Consider the following 20,087-nt stretch of genomic DNA (forward strand, 5'->3'; position numbering starts at 1 on the left):
GCCTATATCGAAAAAAGCCTAGGTTATTAAGGCTACGTACGCCAACAGAAAAATCTTTCTGTAACAGCTTCGGGTGTTTAGAATATATATATATATATATATATATATATACATAACTCACGAAAGGTGAAAAAAATGTTGATATTATTCTGGTTGATATTGTTATACCACAAGATATGTTGAACATTGTGAAGCTGGAAATTGAATAAGTTACTTTGGTAACAGAGTGTGTGTTATGTTTATATTTGGGATTTTTCCTCACTGTTATTCTAATGTTTTGTAGTGAAGTTAATAGATTATTTACTGGAACCAGCAATAGATAGACGAGAGAAAAAGTGATGAAGGCTTGATTTTGTATGGAGGACCTAGCTAATGTCTGCTTTTTTTCTTTCAATTTTAAGTACCTGTATTTTATGAGGTGACATTTCTACACTCCTGGTGTCATTGTGGGACTTCTGCACGTGTGTTTGCCGATGTATATATACGTAAGTACGTATGTCTAATGTATATGTGTACGCATGTGCTTTAGCGTGTGAGCGTATTTACATGCCTGCAGGGTACAGGCAAATGTATGAATACAGTAGATCAAATGTATGTTCACAGATGGGCAGATGGCTAACTTTTTTTTTCCTCACCAGTCGGTCATATATTCTCTTCCTCTCCTCGTGTCATCCTTGCTGGTCACATGTGTTTCTGCCTACGCTCGTCCAGGTGCTCCCATGGAACTCCATTCTCGTTTGCTGTAATCAGTGACATTTCATATTTTTTTTTCCCCCCTCTGGTTCTAAACCCTTTACTGTGTTGGCGTTTTAGAATTTCATGAGCCAATCTTTGTGTCCCATTCATTAAAGGTTTTTCTCCCCAGTACTAGTATTCTACTAATATAACGAAGGTAATTGTTTCATTGGTTAATAATTCATTTTCTAGGTCATTTTCATTTAATGTAAGATTAATAAGATCTTACTTTTATTTTTTTCTTAATCACGTCATTGTCTTTAATTCTTTTTTCCACCTCTACTGTCACTCATCTTAAGCGTCAGTTCAACACCTCTGATTTATTTTTTTTCCTTTTTCCAATGGTTATTATGGGAAGATGGACGGCGAACCTCACTCGCTGGATGTCTGGCTGGCTGGTTTGACCACGGTAGCTCTCGAGGTCACGGACCAAGACCATCACGAACCATTGTATTCTTCCAGTGTCCTTCTCTTTCCTTTCATTCATCTCACCCTTCCCACGGCCGCCTGACACAACGGGTTTCTTTTCTTCTTTTTTTTCATTCTTTTTTTCTTTCTTTCCTCATCAATCAGCGTTCATGACGCCGTGGGGTTTACACTTCTCGACGAAAACCTTCACACACACACTTCCTCTCGTCACGGCCACACACCACCTGCTCAGGGTCCGGTCAGAACTCATTCTTCTACTGTAGAGGGTCTTTCGTAGGTCGTGAAATTCGCGGGCGGTCTGTTATGTTTTGCTCTCTCTCTCTCTCTCTCTCTCTCTCTCTCTCTCTCTCTCTCTCTCTCTCTCTCTCTCTCTCTCTCTCTCTCTCTCTCTCTCTCTCTCTCTCTCTCTCTCTCTCTCAGTCCCCTGCCTCTTGGCTAAATGATTACTTTAGGGTTCCAGTCTCCATCTTTCTGTATCTCGTGTGTGTGTGTGTGTGTGTGTGTGTGTGTGTGTGTGTGTGTGTGTGTGTGTGTAGTGAGACTTAACATGGACGTTCTTATAGGAATAAGTGAATATATAAACACAATAACTTCACCTTCTCGGTATAGACCAGCATAACACAATAATGCACAGTGTGTATTTGTTTTGTCAGTTTTGTGTTTTCTGTTGGTAAGGCGTTTTCTGGGGTTAAGGGGGCATCTTTGAGTAGAGGTTGCCGGAGTGTGAGGTAGAGGGGGGGCGTTTTTTTGTGTCTGTGGGTTGACGGTTAGTTATAGAGTGGTTTGGGTAGGAAAGGGAGTGTGTTAGTGCTGTTGCAAAGACCTGCAAACCGATCATGTTGAAGCTGGATTATTTGGGCGGATCCTTGTTTCCCTGAGTAAGTGTTTAGTGTCAGTGTAAGACCCAGGTGGGTGAGGCGTGGTTTAGACTGGAGCGGATGATTTATCTGTAGAGGATGCCGAGGGATTCCTTGTGTTGTGTCCCGATCTGACGCCACGTAGTGTCCAGAGGGCATTATGTGGTGATGTTTCTGGTATGGGGAATGAATGCCGGACGCGAAGCACGGTTTGGTTGCATAACTATTCCTTCGCATATTTTCCTTTCCATTTTACCATGTTCCAGAGTATCATTATAATACTTCAAGCGTTATGCGATCGACACACCACAACGAGCCTTTGAGATGAGTAACCACTCTTCCTTCCCCTAATAACCTTCCCCCGAAGTCTTGATTGATCCAGACCCGCGACTCACATATTCGTTTGCTTAGTCTTTCCTCCTGCTCATATCCACCTCGGCTTCCGTTTGCCCCATCTCCTAACTCATCTCGCGCGCGCGCGGATGAGAGAGAGAGAGAGAGAGAGAGAGAGAGAGAGAGAGAGAGAGAGAGAGAGAGAGAGAGAGAGAGAGAGAGATCTTTAGTAACTTATTCCGGCCCATCGCCGTGGGGAGGTGCCCCCGACTCGCGGACTAAAAGGCAAATGGACTGGACTCGAAATCACACCGCCGAGTGATCGAACCCTGCCAGAGGCAGCAACGGAAAATGGGCGAATAACTCCACTCTGTTGTGTTAATAACACAGCTTGATAGGGCAGGGGGTGGTGTATGGGGGGGGGGGGGGGCGGCACAGCGACTGAGCAACTAACTTCACAAGTACGTTGTCACTTTCGAATCATCCGCGTTCAGTGATAAAGAAAGCTCCTCTTTTCTCTCCGAGATCCATAGGGAATCGGCGAGCGTTAGTATGGTGTCGGAATCGTCTCGAACGCGCGGTGAAAGTTGTTCGAAGGTCTTATTTTCTTCCGACTGGTGATGCTCACTAGGCGTTGATGGCTTGGGTGACGACCCCCCCCCCCCCGGTAGTCAAGAACAACAACGCAGCTAAACAACCGACTAACGTAGAATTATCATCTCGTGAACGTCTGGAGAAGTTCCAGGCTTGAGAAGTTCCAGGCTTGAGAAGTTCCAGGCTTGAGAAGTTCCAGGCTTGAGAAGTTCCAGGCTTGAGAAGTTCCAGGCTTGAGAAGTTCCAGGTTTGAGAAGTTCCAGGCTTGAGAAGTTCAAGGCCTTTTCTTTTTTTGGATCAGTGATTCCGAAATTACTTTTGACAGCCTCCTAATGGCCCTTTTGCAAGTTGATAAGCTTGAAAGCCGAGAGAACCAACATAAACCCTGCCTCATCCACTCACCACAAGACGAAGACAACAGAAGCGCGTTAGGTAATGTCACCCACCGCGCCTCATTTTCTGCTCTGCCAACCTCAACACTGCCAGGCTTGATGTCAGTCCCTCCTCTTTACTGTGGTATCTCGAACAGCTACAGTTATTACCTCCAAACATTCACCGGCGTTTCAAACCCACCCGCATTACCAAGGGCATTCGGCCGTGATTATGTAAAAGTGGTGATGCCTATGTTCTTTGCCATTAATTGATAATCGTACGAAACTGGTCGTTGAACTCGTGTCCACCAACACTCACAGATGAGCCATCCATGTAGCGGCATTTATGTGCAAAATGCTTTGAAGGGTATAGTTGTGGGCGACCAACGCGTTCCAAATGGGCTTTAGATCATAACACACATTCACAGAAAATGTGATGATAGTGTGTATATGTTGCGTGTTGTTGGTGTCAGTGGATATCAGTGTTAGTCGTCCATCCTCTTTGTGTGTGTGTGTGTGTGTGTGTGTGTGTGTGTGTGTGTGTGTTTTAAATTTGATTGCTATCGACTACTGACTGGGTCATTAAGTCACAAATCGTTACACACAAAATATAGCCACAAAAAAACAGGTGGTTAATTGGGTGGTTATTTGGGCTCCGGGTCGATCGATTGCCAAGGTCGCTAAGGCCGTTATCGTCCATCTACTTACAATAACCGAGAAACCTTTAATTCGTGTACCACACACACACACACTCCCACTGTGCACGTGACCCTTACAGAGGCAGCGTGTGTGTGTGTGTGTGTGTGTATATAGATTCTCCACGACTAAGGCTGTTGTCAATGGGAGCCCATTCTCGGGGTGCCATATCTGGCACTGAGACAGGTATGTGTGTGTGGTTCGGGGGTACCAGTACTAGCATAGTCGGTCAGGCCCGTGTGTTGACACGTCTAGAGTCTAGTGAGTCCTTACAGATGGAGGGAGGGATATGTTTTGCGTAAGGTGTGGACCGCGGTGCACTATACTGGAAGTTAGACATATTCCTCACCAATGAATAAATGAGGAGCCAAAATCAGTCAGATCGTGATGTTTTATCTGTCGGTGTAAGGTTGTGGTGTGGGGTGGTGGTGTAAGGTTGTGGGTGTGGGGTGGTAGTGGAATCACTTTCTAGCTTAGAATAGTTATTGAATTCAAAAACACGTACGTATATATGTCTGGTAAGTGTACCATGGCTTTGTAATCATTCAGCAACAAATACCCATTAAGTATAACAAAGATATATATATATATATATATATATATATGTGTGTGTGTGTGTGTGTGTGTGTGTGTGTATGTGTGTGTGTGTGTGTGTGTGTGTGTGTGTGTACTGTGGTAATAGCGTTTGTGGTGCATTTTTGATTTCATGGCTGCATGACATTTCATTAGGCTTCAGCTGAATAAAAGATCGTGCCTGTTGAGAGACGACCTGTCCTTCAGTCAGGTGGTGGGCGCGCAGTAATGAGATGGTCTCGATAGACAAAAGGAAAATAGTATTTGCAGTGTTTTAATCTGCTTCCCCCACAAAGGCTAGCACAGACTAATTTAACTTTGGGAGTATCCCAGTTGTTAGAACAGTTGAGTACAATCAGTGCTCGACTTAATTGTGGTTTCTAAAGTCCTTTTCACTTACGAGACAATAAACTTGCATTGCCCACGCCGGTTATAACTGCGTGCATGGAAATGCATCGCCCAGGGTTAGCCCCAGGACACAAGCCTGACGTTATATATATATATATATATATATATATATATATATATATATATATATATATATATATATATATATATATATATATATATATATCACCAAAAAGCATAGATATCCTGTTGGTGGTTTTCCTTGTGAATATAATGTGACAGTAGCGCTGGTAACTATTATATCATAGAAAAGTCTCCTTCTTCTTTTTGGAGTGGATTTCTTTTTGTTTGTATTTGCTTGTTGTTTGCAATTATGTCCCCAGAAACTTTGACATTTTCTGGGAACATACGTAACATTGGCTAAATTCTCGTGTGAACATTGTTGCTGAATGCTGGAATATGATATATATATATATATATATATATATATATATATATATATATATATATATATATATATATATATATATATATATATATATATATATACATATGTATATATGATTATAGATCCGTTTTTCGCATCAACAGGATAACTCAAGGGTAACATTGAGTGAGGTAAATACAAAAGGTTTGGTATTTTGCCGATTCATATACCACCTCCTCCTCCTTCGTCTAGCTGTTCAGTGTACTGTATATATTTTCTCGAGAGCCACACGTGCAGTGAAACCGTAACGTAAGTTTAAAATTTTCTAAAGATAATGAATACATATATATATATATATATATATATATATATATATATATATATATATATATATATATATATATATATGTATATATATATATATATATATATATATACATTTTTTTTTGTCGATTGCTCGTTACAAAATGGAACTGTCGGCCTTAATGGTCGTGAAAGTCGATAAGCCTAAAGCGGAAATAACCAATCAGCCACGTTCTTGAATTTAACGGCCAACAGCCAATAGTCATTTAGCCAGAAACTGTAGTTCACATATACAAATTACAGTTAGTATATAAGCAGCTTTAATTCTGCATATGTTTCAGTACACTCCTCCACCAGCATAAAACAAGGAGTCAGAAACTGTTTGTGGCAAGAGCGAGAGGTGACCATAATATCAAATTCTTATTTTTTCTCTCTTATTGCGGTGTTTTCGTCATAACAGAGACGCGAGATATTCTAATCACAGTGAAATGTCACTTGTATATAAGTCTTCCCTGTATGCGATGTTTTTTGTTTTCTTTTTCATCAGGTTAGACGCATCTGCCTGTGTGGCGAATCACAAAGTCGGGTATGAGAGAGATCTTTCGTCCGTTCCTGTATTTCTTGCTACTGAGAGAAAGGTTTATATCAATTTTACTTTTTTAGAGTTACTAAATAAGCGACAGAGTATGCATCCTCTGTCTCTATTTCCGAGCCTACGCTTACATAATTCTGTCACACTGTTCGCCCCGGGGCGCTACCCCATTAACTCCCAAATTGCTAATTATTCTCAGACATTTATAGCCGTTCTCTCACGTAAATACCAATCAGTTACCAGTCCATTCTGGGCTGCAGGTATTGACGGTGGGAACGGTCATACCAGAGCACCAGTTTACAAGGTATTCAGCCGTTTTTTTTTTAACGCTATCAACGCCGCAGTATATATACTTCCTCCCGATAGAAAACCTAGGACAAAAGTGTATCTTAAAATGTTATGACTAATGAACCCCCAAGAGCGTTTTGCTTCCCCTTTTTCACCGTGTTTTGCTCCTGCTTTTTGCATGTTGTGTGTCGCATATCTAATCATGATGGGGGGGGGGGGGGGGATATGCAGGAGTGAGAAGTATATATAAACAGACGACGATCTTAAATAATTAAGTGTCGGTTATTTATCTAGAGTGTACACGCCTTATTGAGACTCATCGCTATACATTGCTCACTAACCACACACACACAGTCGTGAACACCATTTAATATTAAAGATAGAAAATAGTATTATCTTTCTCTCATTATGTGTATCTCGTATAAATGTTTTGAGTTTATTATTTCTCACGAGTCTGAGTTATGTAACTTTTAGCAGTTGATATACAGGCCTCGGTAACCGAAGTGGTGTACCAGGCTAGGCTGGCCCCCTCTTATTCTCAGAGGTTGGTTCTGGAGCGCGCCGCGCGCTGGCTGCTCCAGGAGGGCGAGAGACGAGGCAGGGTCCCAGGCGTAGGGTCATTAGGTGGCTGTGGCTGGTGGTGAGCGGGTGCGCCAAGCGGGCCGCTCCGACACTGTTGTGTGTGTGTGTGGAGGTGCGCGCCTGTGGCGAGCTCGGGTGATGTGCATGTGTGTCGCATATAGGAGGCGGGCGGAGGGAGTGTGGTTTACCGTCCGAAGGCTGGTGTAGTGTAAGCAAACTTTGAGAACGATGAATATCCATATACAAAAGATTTTTCGATTCAATAAAACTATTGGAGATTTCAAGGATTTTCACCATGTGGAAACGAAGTGTATAGACTTATTTTGACTGAGGCGGTGGTGTGTGTGTTTGTGGTTAGTCACGTGGTTCTACGTGGTTTCCGCACAGGTGAGATGCTCCCTAACCCCCTCAAATAAAACACCCCCAAGCACTTATTTCGCCCAGGGGGTCTGGGTGGTGTCGAAAACGTGCAGGAGAGAAGGGGTTAAAGGTAAGGTCGTCCAGCTGTTGAAAGAGGCTTATGGATAATACCGAGAGGAAAAAAAAAGGTAGACATACGACCCCAGTGTTCGTCTTGGTTAAATAGTATTATGAAACGATATGTGAATGCCAGATTTTTATTATAAGTAAATCTTGATAATTTGAGAATGGCAGTATTCTAACTGTTACACAGGAGTGACTTATGTATACAATACGAATTTGATTTTAGCTTATTGTTACGGGAAGTAAAAGAAAGATTATGCTTCAAAATGTTGGGGGATTCAGATACAATAACTTAACATAATGTGGTTCGCGATGTGTGGTTAGATCTCTTATAATTTTTGGAATGACCTGAATTAAAGTGTTTGTCCATATCACCTAAAAACACCGATTACTGTAGATTAAAGTCTTTTAGAAGTTGATTGATTTGTCTCTAAAGATGTAAAAAATAAAAAAATAAGAAAGTATATTGAGATAATTTTTGTTACAACTTTTATGTGAATCAAACATTAGGTCACATAAGAAATATTCCCAAAATAGTCATAGGTACCTGTTAACTGCAAGCAATTCCCAAAACTTCAGGAAAGTAATATGTTCCACACACTAGTCGTGTAAGTAGTCAAATGTCTGCCTACAAGTAATTACTCTGTTATCAACACAAAATGTTGTCAAACATGCCTAGGAAATGGGCAGTGGTGATTGCACGGACAATTATGTATATATAAAGAATATATTCGGAAATCTTGTGAGTGATCATATGAAGTCAAATGATTCTCATGCGTTATATACATAATCACAAACATGAGTTAATATCATTTTGGGGGGAAGTCCAGGATATTTTTTTTTTTTTACATATGTAACCCCTGGCCATTGACCCGTCTTCAAACAAGTTATCTTTTCACCCAAGCTTATCCAAAGACCCACCCTTGCATGCAGTGAGAGCGTGTATGGTCTTTGAACTCTCTTAGGCAATTTCGGTTGAAGGTTTACAAGGTGACATTGACAGTCATGATAACTTTGACAGTCGACACATCTCCCAGGGTTCAAATAACTAACCAACCAGTTAGATGTAATTAGACCACACAACGTAACTGTCATCATAACTTATACACGCTGTTGTTGTACTGTGAGAAGTTATGCGTTTTTTTTTACTTCATTGTAACGTTCATTGAAGTTTTTAGAAGGGAGACAATAAATGTTTAAAGACTCATGGATACTGACATAGATGAATATTGAAGTAGGTACTTCTCAGTAACTTATTCAGGATATAGATTGCATGTTTGTGTGTGGGTGGGTGTGTGTGTTGCTTGCTGTGTAACGCAAAGTAAAGGGGGGGAAAGAACCTTTGATGGCTCATTTCGCTAAATGGATTATAACGCTTAAAAAAAAAAAAGTAATTTTAGATTCAGGAAAAAATTGAAAGTATTTTGTTATTGAAGTTTCTAGTCTGGTAACATTAAGTCTTTGAACCCCAAATTATTCAAATTATTCGGTATGAAGGTAAATGTGTTTTATTTGTTAACATAATTGTGGACGTTGGGTCCCCACCACCAGCGTTTAGATACGTTTAACGTGTACGGTACGCATTCGGTCGTTATTAACTGCACTAAGTCCCGTACTGAACTGTGCATGACTCATTTTTATGTGGTGAGTATGTGCGACCTTAGAGTTATCCATGACACCCAAAGGTCTTCATAACTTTTTGGGTTGGTGAATGTAAGTTGCCTTAATGAATCCGTAGTTGCCAAGGCTACAACCCAACACAACAACCAACCAATTTAATGAACTGTGATTATATATATATATATATATATATATATATATATATATATATATATATATATATATATATATATATATTAGTTGACTTGAACATATGAAGGTGTTTAAGACTCTTCGATTGATAGGTTACTAAGTAAACTATCATAGTGACCCCCTAAGAGTTCATTAGGCCTGAGGTCTTAATAAAAAACTAAATATAGAAGTGTAGTTTAGAAGAGTGAACTGTTGTTGACCATTATCTGTAACAACGTGCATGTATATAATGGAGGGACCTGGCGAAATGCACCATAAATTTTGGATTCATTGTTAATATGTAATAATGCCAGGCGCCCAGAGTATTATCAAATGATACTCATAGATCTACGAAATTCTATTCATGTAATGCATGTTTAACGCCTGTAATATATACTCTGTAGTGATGACTGAATGGCAGCCAGTAACCACTGGAATGAGCAATGTAATGTCATTTATTTCAGTGATTCGTTTGAATTTTATAGTGTATGGTACCAATTCGGTATTATTAACGAATACAGTAATTGACAGTAGTTGTAACCCACGTAATTTCATGTGTATTCTTTATTGGTCATTGATGAGTTGCTGGAATGAGTCTGTAAAACTACAGGAGATAGGAGTCGTTTTTTTTTTTCTAAATTGGGAAGTTATTAGCTCCTGGCAGAGCAGTGATTCTTTACACTGTAGGAGTACATATGTCCTTCTTCTGATTTACTGTTAAACGTCTTAATAATTCCTTGTACTTAAGCTTGAAGGAAAATGAAGAACTCTATTTAACTTGCGTACCTTTCTTTTTTTTTTTTTTCTAAACTTTCAAGAACTCATTTAGAACATCAGTCAGAATGACTTGAGAGAATATGAACTGACACAATAAAAGATGTGCAAGTAATGTGATTATAACAATTGTGAAAATAGATTATAACTTGATGTTGCCTTTGGTTATAACTGTAAGTGAATGTATGAATGTTATAAAACCACGTCGTGATCATCGATCAGAGATGTATAGTTTTCGCACTAAAAAGTAAAGCATAGATAAAGTCTTGATGGTAAGCTCCCGTACTCTTTGGGAGCTGAAGTTGTTAAATGAATGAGTTTTATAAAAAAAAAAAAGGTGAAGTACATACAAAGATATATTCATATTCAGGTTAATTAAAAAACCATATATATATATATATATATATATATATATATATATATATATATATATATATATATATATATATATATATAGTGACTGAATGGTCTCAGAATTGTCCTTTTTTGATTAATGATTGCAACGACGTTGTGATGGTTATAACGACGTTGTGATGGTTGTAACTTGACATTGTGATGGTTGTAACCTGACGTTGTAATGATTGCAACGACGTTGTGATGGTTGTAACCTGACGTTGTGATGGTTGTAACCTGACGTTGTGATGGTTGTAACCTGACGTTGTGATGGTTTTAACTCGACGTTGTGATGGTTATAACGACGTTGTGATGGTTGTAACCTGACGTTGTGATGGTTGTAACCTGACGTTGTGATGGTTGTAACCTGACGTTGTGATGGTTGTAACCTGACGTTGTGATGGTTGTAACCTGAAGTTGACGGCCTTTAATGACCCTGGCAGAGTCGATAGCTCTATAGCTCAAATAACCAAGCGACGCACGGGGATAAGACACGAGGGAGGAAGGACACGTGAGGAATAGTCATCACTATTTTTCATTTTATATATATTGTGTTGACCTGAAGTCACTCGTACAATTTAGATATATTGTGTTGACCTGAAGTCATTCGTACAATTTAGATATATTGTGTTGACCTGAAGTCACTCGTACAATTTAGAAGTTAAGGATTACGAAGTTTATTTAGTATTGATCAAGTGAATGAGTCGTCATCGTAAGGTAAGAATGCCATTCAAAGTGGAAAAAAAAAATAAAGACCATTACGTATGAGTAAGTGTAAATGTTTCAAGATGGTGACAGAGGCTATTGATCTGGGTCATTAAAGTGCCAAGTTAATTTTGAATAACTTGAAAACAAAAAGAATTGTCGATAATAACGTGAAGATGATATACTACATGATACATCATTTTCTGGTAAAATCGTATAGTCCTTTGATATTTCATTTATTCTTATTTCATTTTATTATATTAATTTTTTTTATTTTTATTTTTTTTGGGGGGAAGAGGTATTTTCAAAGCATCCAACACAAGTAAACGAACTGAAATCATGAATCACTGAGACAGATTATATTTAGAAGTGATTGGAAACAAATATAAATACAAGAAAAAAAAAAATAGAAATACCCCAATCAACAAATAAGCAAATTAAAGATGTGAGTCGCGGTTCTCAGCTTGTGAATTAGTTTTATCGATGACCCCCCTCAACTCTCTCTCTCTCTCTCTCTCTCTCTCTCTCTCTCTCTCTCTCTCTCTCTCTCTCTCTCTCTCTCTCTCTCTCTCTCTCTCTCTCGTGCGCGCGCGTATAAGTACACGCACTTACATAGTAACGCGTTATGAAACCACCTCTCCCATAGACTATAAAGGTGACGTTGCACAGCGCTATATGAAAAAAAAAAAAGAAAAAGAAACTACATTTCGTAGCGTAAGGGTGAGAAGAAAAAAAAGTAAAGAATATATATAGATCATCCGTCTTAATCACGTATAATCGACAAAGTGAACACTTCTTCTTCATCAGCGTTGAAGCCCATCAGTGGGGAATATGAGCGAGTCATTTTTACACACCGGGGAGAAAAAAAGAAGAAGAAAGTGTATGTATGTACGTTGAATATCATCAGCGTTACCGGGTTGTCTTGTACACACCACACACACCATCATTCCCTCCCTCCTTCACCGGAGCGTTATTACTCTCCATTACGTGGACGAGTACAGGCGAATGGTTCCGTGTTGATATGGTCTGCTCTTGCGTATGTTGTATATCACACGCGTTCTTATCCTTCGTAAGATGGATACTGTTTATCCTTCCTAGAGGACCCAAGTTCGATTCTCCTTTCTTTGGGATTGTAGCAAAATCTTCCGTGCTGATGGATTTTCTAGTGAATCTTCCGTGTTGACGTATCCGAAGAAGTGTTTGATCTGTTTTGTGACTGGTTTTTACACACGATCTCCCTTTCGTTATTCGCCTTCTCTCTGTTCCTTGGTGGAGCAACATCTCCATCATATCTCGCCAACAGTGGTGGCCCTCAGGGCTCTCCCCTGTCGCCTACCCTCTTCCTGGTTTCCATACATGATCTTTCTTCGCCTTACAACCCAGTTCACTCCCATGGCGATGGATGATTCCACTCAACATACTTCAACTCACTTTCCCCAACCCTCATTTTATTTTTTAAATCTTTATTAAAGATAGACTTTTTGAGTATAACCATCGCCTTCATTGTATCATGGAAACTACATATATAGAACCTCATTTTCCCCTCAGTATGTGGTACTACGTTCGTGTCCAGGGTAGCCCCTCTTCCATCTCTCTCTCGTAGTCAAGAGTGGAATCAAAATGCCTTCTATCTTAATAACTCTCCTGTCATAACTTATCTTCAACGAACCCCTTTCCATCTGCCGTGATATTACTGCCTAGTCCTCTGTACTTTGAGTATCATTATGGCCACTGCTCACACGAGCTGTTGTCTGTGTGTGTGATCCCGTAGCGCACGTCTGGCTACTGCTGCTTCACCTTAGCTTCTGTAAGGAAACCAGCCACACGAGGACCAACCGTTGTGATGACACCTACTTTCCCTTGTATAGCGAAAGTGTGGAGGTCTATTTCGTCTTTTCTCCTCTTCCTTTTCCTTACCTTTCATGACGTGGGCATGATTTTGCGCGTGTCACTTTGACTTTTAGCATATTATCATTTTGGACAACCGCAGTACCCGCTTTAATGGGCTTCTTCAGCTTCGGAGCTGCGCTACAATCAGAAGCGAGGTAATGAAAGACTTGTGGAGGACCTGTATGTGACGTTCATGAAATAGGAGTGACTTTCGCGGTGCCTTCGGCAGCCCCCAGGTCAGAGCCGCTGTAAGCGTTGAGAATCTTGTTAAAAAGATGATTCTAAGTCTGTCATCTCCTGATTCGACTCGACCTCTGAATTAACAACACAGTCATATACTATGCACGTAGGTAACATTCAAGTGTCGCGTTGAAGGCGAGGGGAACGATTCTAATGTCATTTTGCTGAATCTTTCTTTACTCCGAGATAGATCCATTATGTACTGACGACAGTGCAAAGGCAAGAGCGAATTCGAAATCAAAAGGTTGAAGTATTCATCTAGACCATATCCAGACCGTTTTATACCTGAACTCTTAGAAATATGTACGGCAAAAATCACATATGAAACTAAGGATTTAATCTGAAATAAATGTGGCCTACAGTATAGCTTTCAACTTCGAAATCGAGCGTACAGGCAAATTTTAGAACTAGCTTTGTTTTCTAGTTAAGACAGTGTAGAAAATAATTCGATCTTTTATGTTGAACATGAACATACAAACTGACAATACATATTACAGTATAAAATATAAAATCATAATGGTCAAATATGACAGTACAAACTAATTTACATAATATTAAATTCAACAAACTTACGTTATAAAAAGTCATTTAAAGTTACGTGATATAAAATTCTATAATATGATATAAAGCTCATGGTAAGTTCAGAAATCTTCCGTCGCCACAAAAATTATCAAAAATTCACACTTGGCTCGCTGGTGTTGTTGACAAGTTGAATCCTCCTCCTGCTGCTGCTGCTGGCTGCCAATCTCTGGGAGAAGTTGGTAATGGCTTCCCCCGGAGTTACCGTCTTTATTAGACCTAATTAGTCTGGGCACTTGTTCACCTAGCCTTCTCCACCACCACCACCACCACTACTGCTCCCAAAACCCGTCACAGATTGCTGAAGGTGAGGGAGCGTGGGGAATGAGAGGTTATTTTTAGCTCTGAATAACGTTCATTGCCAATTTTGGATTTTGTTCCTTCGGAATTCATTATCGAAAAAAAAGAAAAAAGAAAAATGATTCCGTGTCATGTCGGAAAATATCTTTCGTAGGGGTTGTAGTAGTAGACTGTTCAGTGAACGCTTTTAGACGTGACATTAAATTCCCGTCGTCACACTTTCGATAAAGAAATAGATACGAGTCTTCAGAAATAGATAGGGTGGGGGGTGGGGGGGGGGGTAAAGGCATTTCCAGTCCCTCACACTCTGTCTGTTCTGGGAACTCAGCCACGATTTCCTGGACCTCTCCGTCCGAGCCTCCGGTCATGGAAGTTCTACACATGTTGAGTTTCGAGGTGTTCCTCCAGCCTAACCTACCCTCGTCTCGCACACCCGACCTCCGACCTCCTCCTCCTCCTCCTCCTCCTCCTCCTCCTCCTCCTCCTCCTCCTCCTCCATGCTGCGTTCTGTGGGGTTCCGTCTAGCTCACATGCGTTTATATTATTTTTTTTTTTTCTCCCTGTGTTTGGGAGGGTAACTTTAACAATTTGGTGTGTTTTGGGGAAGACTCGACAGTTGAGAAACATAGGAAGAGGAATATGACAGAGAGAGAGAGAGAGAGAGAGAGAGAGAGAGAGAGAGAGAGAGAGAGAGAGAGAGAGAGAGAAGGAAGTGAGGAGCGATATTAATAATGGGAGAAAATTCGTGAACACGACACAGCGAGCGCTCCACATATCACAGGTTACCGCCCCGCTCCCTGCACGACTGTGTGTGTGTATATATATATGTGACCTGAAACACAGCCAACACGCTATTGAAACACATCTAGCACGCTAATGGAATACAGCTAACACGCTTATGGCCTGTTCGCTTCTCTTGACATCCCGCCATCCTTCATCGAAGATTTGCAGGTCTTGGCAACAAATTCATGCGGAGGGCCAGTGTCATTTGTACACACACACACACACACACACACACACCAGCTATCGTATACACACACACACACACACACACACACACCAGCTATCGTATACACACACACACCAGCTATCGTATACACACACACACACACACACACACCAGCAATCGTATTATCCACTCTCTACATATGTATGCTATGATTTTCACTCTAAATTTCCTGACCCCTCTTCCTCCTGAACCCTTACCCAGTCAGGCCATATAGCGTGAAAGTAACGTTAAGTTATTTTATACGGTAGGGTAGGAATGGAGTAGGGGATACTGAAGAAAGATTTGAATTAGAATCGTGTAATTGGAGTTTTGGTTTAGAGGACGCGCGTAGGTTATTACAGGCGATGTGGATTTTTTTTTTTTTTACAGTAACAGGTGAGTTAGATGCTTTTCCAGGATTTTTTTTTTTTTTTTTCCAAAAGAAGGAACAGAGGGGGCCAGGTGAGGATATTCCAAAAAAGGCCCAGTCCTCTGTTCTTAACGCTACCTCGCTATCGCGGGAAATGGCGAATAGTATGAAAAAAAAATATATATATTTATATATATATTTATATATATATATATGTATATATATATATATATATATATATATATATATATATATATATATATATATATATATATATATATATATATATATATATAGTAATATCATTTCCCTCACGGTGCAACATGATCCCCTGGGGATAGGGGAGAAAGAATACTTCCCACGTATTCCCTGCGTGTCGTAGAAGGCGACTAAAAGGAGAGGGAGCGGGAGGCTGGAAATCCTCCCCTCTCATTATTTTTTTTTTAATTTTCCAAAAGAAGGAATAGAGAAGGGGGCCAGGTGAAAATATTCCCTTAAAGGCCCAGTTCTCTGTTCTTAACGCTACCTCGCTAATGCGGGAAATGGCGAATAGTTTGAAAAAAAAAAAAAAAATATATATATATATATAAATATATATATATATATATATATATATATATATATATATATATATATATATATATATATATATATATATATAAATCATGTTGCACTGTGAGGGAAATGATAATACTAGATGTAGTATATATATTTGTTGTGGATGACAATTAATGGATTTCATTGGTTAAACATAACACGTGGAAACTCTATTTTATTGTCATGAATACACTTGTATTACTCTGTTCTGTTCGTGTCAAAAGAAAAATAGGTCATGCCTTTGGGTGTAAACAGCGGGATAATAATAATGAAAGGTAAAAGTAATATTCAAATGGTGTATATTCCACCGATTGTAGGAAAAATGTATGAGAAAGACAGGAAAGGTTTGATTTTGGAAATTGGACTTGCATCTTTTTAGTTTTGGAGAGGGTTTGGAGAGGACATCTGTCGTCTTCTTCAGGGTTACATAGCCAAATATTTGACCTTAGTGATAGGCTAAATTGTTGATGCCTCTTAGAAGTAGCTTATTCTCGTTTTCTATAGTCTAAGAGGCAGTGACTTACCGAGTAAACTGGCTTGTTCTAACTGACCTTCTCCGAATGTTTTACTCGAGATGCGGGGCAGATGGTTATTGTGGCACGAGGGAGCGAATCTCGCCCTCTGCAAAAAATTTTTTAGGGAGTCGCCTCCATCCAAGCTACGGTTTCTTCATGAAGAGACTAAAACTCCCTCGAAATCGAACCGAGACCACGAGCCCCTCCATAACGCCCCAGCTGGCGTTCCCTGATGAGGCAGATTACAATTCTTCCATCAGACAGACCCTCCCGGAGTGGGTAATCTCTCGTTTTAAAGGAACTAATCCCAGAGACGTCCCGAGAAACGTTACTCACAGCTGCTGGTGGTCATCACGTAGAACTACTTCCTCTTTAATCCCGGGCGTGTTGATGATGATGATGATGATGATGATGATGATGACAGCAGGTCGGAATTTCTCTCTCTCTCTCTCTCTCTCTCTCTCTCTCTCTCTCTCTCTCTCTCTCTCTCTCTCTCTCTCTCTGTGCTCGAGGAGAACACGGTCTGTGATGCGGGGCGAAGATATGGATCACATATCCGTCGTGCGTAAGAACGGAGCGTCGTTGTTATAGTCACGGGGCATTAGAATGCTAAAGTCACTCTCCCTTCCCCGTCTCCACTCCTCTCCTCCTCCTCGCACACCCACATCTTCCCACTCTATAAACCTTAGCCGCCTACCCCCAACCTCTATATACACGAGAACACACCCGCACCCGCCCACCAGAGTCTCGGGAACTCCAAACTTTCTGTCCGAATTAGACGCAAAACACAAATTATGGTCTATAACAATAAACAGCGAGCAAAACTTTGACAATAACTTGGGAGATAAATGGATTCCCAAGGGATCCGCGAGTTTTAAGCTTGGTCTGATGCCTCGGTAAATTAGTTTCCTACATATTCATAATACTTTAATAACTTATCAAAAGTTTTTCCCAACAAAGCCACAGACGTACAGTCATATATGACAGCTCGGAAACACACGAACACATACTTTCAGACGTACATGAAACGCACACATGTGTGTTTTTGTATCATTATTTTTTCTCGTTTTTTTTTTTTTTTTGTTGTTGATACATGTTAGCTGGTTCTCGCGTGATCAAGGTAGCGCCAAGAATAGAAGACACAGTGTCAGAGGAGAATTCATGGACTATATACCACTATATCCCGAGGATCGAACCCAGGATCGTCTGTGTGGCAGCCAGGTAACCTAACACCCCCCCCCCCCAAGTCTCTATTTATAATCCCACATTACCGTAATGCCTTGGGAGTCGATTAGAAAACCTCCCTTCATTGTCCAGCGCGTGAGCGGCAGTCTTTCCACCTCGTAAGGGATGCGTGAACGCATTAACGGGATCCGTGAATCAGCGAGCGAAGATGCTGTGTGGAGTTCATCATGGCATGGGGGGTTAAGACTACCTGGCAATCACACAGATGGTCCGGGGTTCGATTCTCGAGGTATGGTGATAATTGGACTACATTAGATCTCATATGTACATTACATGGTATAGTATGTATGGTATATATATATATATATATATATATATATATATATATATATATATATATATATATATATATATATATATAGGGAGCCCTCGATATATCGCTATCCTATTTTCCCGAGTTTTTGATATACTGTCCCTCATTTTTTTAGGCAAAATATTTTGTGGAAAATACTGAAAATGTTAATTTCTCGGCAAACCTATTTACCATAAATATGATAAAAAGATCAGGGGAAAAAAATCGCAGTAAAAGTGAAGCTCCGTACGGGGAAAAAAAATGAGGGGAAAATTATGAGAACCAAATTCAAAGTAATTCATGGTTGACAGTTTGGTATTATGGAAAGTTTAATACATATATCGCCACATTATTATGAATTCCCTTTTGCCTGTCATGTAGACGTAAAAGAAGGGCGACTGGTTAGCAAACTGCGTTGCCAAAAACATGAGATGGCTTTCTGCTCCTGCAAAACTCAAACGTTTTCAAATTCCATACGCCGATAGACGTGGGGAGAGAGAGAGAGAGAGAGAGAGAGAGAGAGAGAGAGAGAGAGAGAGAGAGAGAGAGAGAGAGAGAGAGAGAGAGGAGGGGGGTTACGGACACTCATCTTGTAGCCTCGCTTGGTTGATGAGGGCACGACAACAACGTGTGAGACTGGCGTATTAACACCATCACTTGAGCCTGCCAGCCATAGTACCATTACTAACATTCTTTTGAATTTCCTCGTTTTCTGTGAAACGTAGGTCATGTTAGACATCACACAAAAAATGTAACCTTCCCTCCTAGCTTTCCTTGATAGACGGTAAGGGTTTTATCTCACCCTAATGTTGTGTGTTAACGAACGGTAAGGTGACTGCTGTGATGATAATAATAATGATAATAATGATAGTCATAATAATGATTATAATTATAATAATAATGATAGTAATAATAATGATAATAATAATGATAATAATGATAGTCATAATAATGATAATAATTATAATAATAATGATAGTAATAATAATGATAATAATTGTGATAATAATGATAGTAATAATAATGATAATAATTATAATAATAATAATAATAAAAGTAGTGATTATATTGCTAATGATAATAATATTGATAATGATAATAAAAGTAGTAATTATATTGCTAATGATAATAATACTAATAATGATACTAATAATAATGATAATAATAATAATAATAATTGCTAATGATAATAATAATGATAATAATATTGATAATTATAATAATAATAATGATAATAAAAGTAGTTATTATATTGCTAATAATAATAATGATAATGATAATAATAATAATAATAATAATAATAATAATATTAATAATAATAATAATAATAATAATAATAATAATGCCTTTTCAAAGAAGTTAGACACGGCGTCATACACATTTCGAGTTTTATACTCCATCGTTGAAGCGAACATTCAGTAGTGACTGAATACAGTCGAGTTATCAAACGGTATCAGCGGCAGTGTTGTGGTGTATACCAGAGATTATACATACACACGCTGCTCGCTGGTGGCTACGATGACTGGCAATGTTTAGCGCCTGACCTTTTCCGCGTCAGTTGAACATGACGGAAAGATACGTCTAGTTATTTTCTGTTGTACATATGTTACCGGACTCCTCCTCCTCCTCCTCCTCCTCCTCTTGTTCGAGGTTACACAGCAAGTGATGAAAAGAAGTCACCACGAGTTCCAGTCTCGCCTGGTAACTTCTCACACCAAAGCAATGCAATTTTTTTTCCCTGCTACTGGTCGTAGCGCATACCTTTGGTGCAGCGGGAGCGCCTTGGGAAAGGGGTCA

The 20,087-nt window shown here is 39.7% G+C and overlaps 1 protein-coding gene across 1 annotated transcript in view; it reads left to right on the forward strand.

The window, feature by feature from the left end:
• The first annotated feature begins 7,171 nt into the window (after positions 1–7,171).
• Positions 7,172–20,087, forward strand: part of LOC139754080 (agrin-like) — a 292,522-nt gene continuing 279,606 nt past the window's right edge. Inside the window, exon 1 of the mRNA XM_071671130.1 lies at positions 7,172–7,240. The gene's annotated coding sequence lies outside the window, so the exon portion shown is untranslated. The remainder of the gene's footprint in view (positions 7,241–20,087) is intronic.

The sequence above is a fragment of the Panulirus ornatus genome, chromosome 16 (assembly GCF_036320965.1).
Source record: "Panulirus ornatus isolate Po-2019 chromosome 16, ASM3632096v1, whole genome shotgun sequence".
Classification (NCBI taxonomy): Eukaryota; Metazoa; Arthropoda; class Malacostraca; order Decapoda; family Palinuridae; genus Panulirus; species Panulirus ornatus.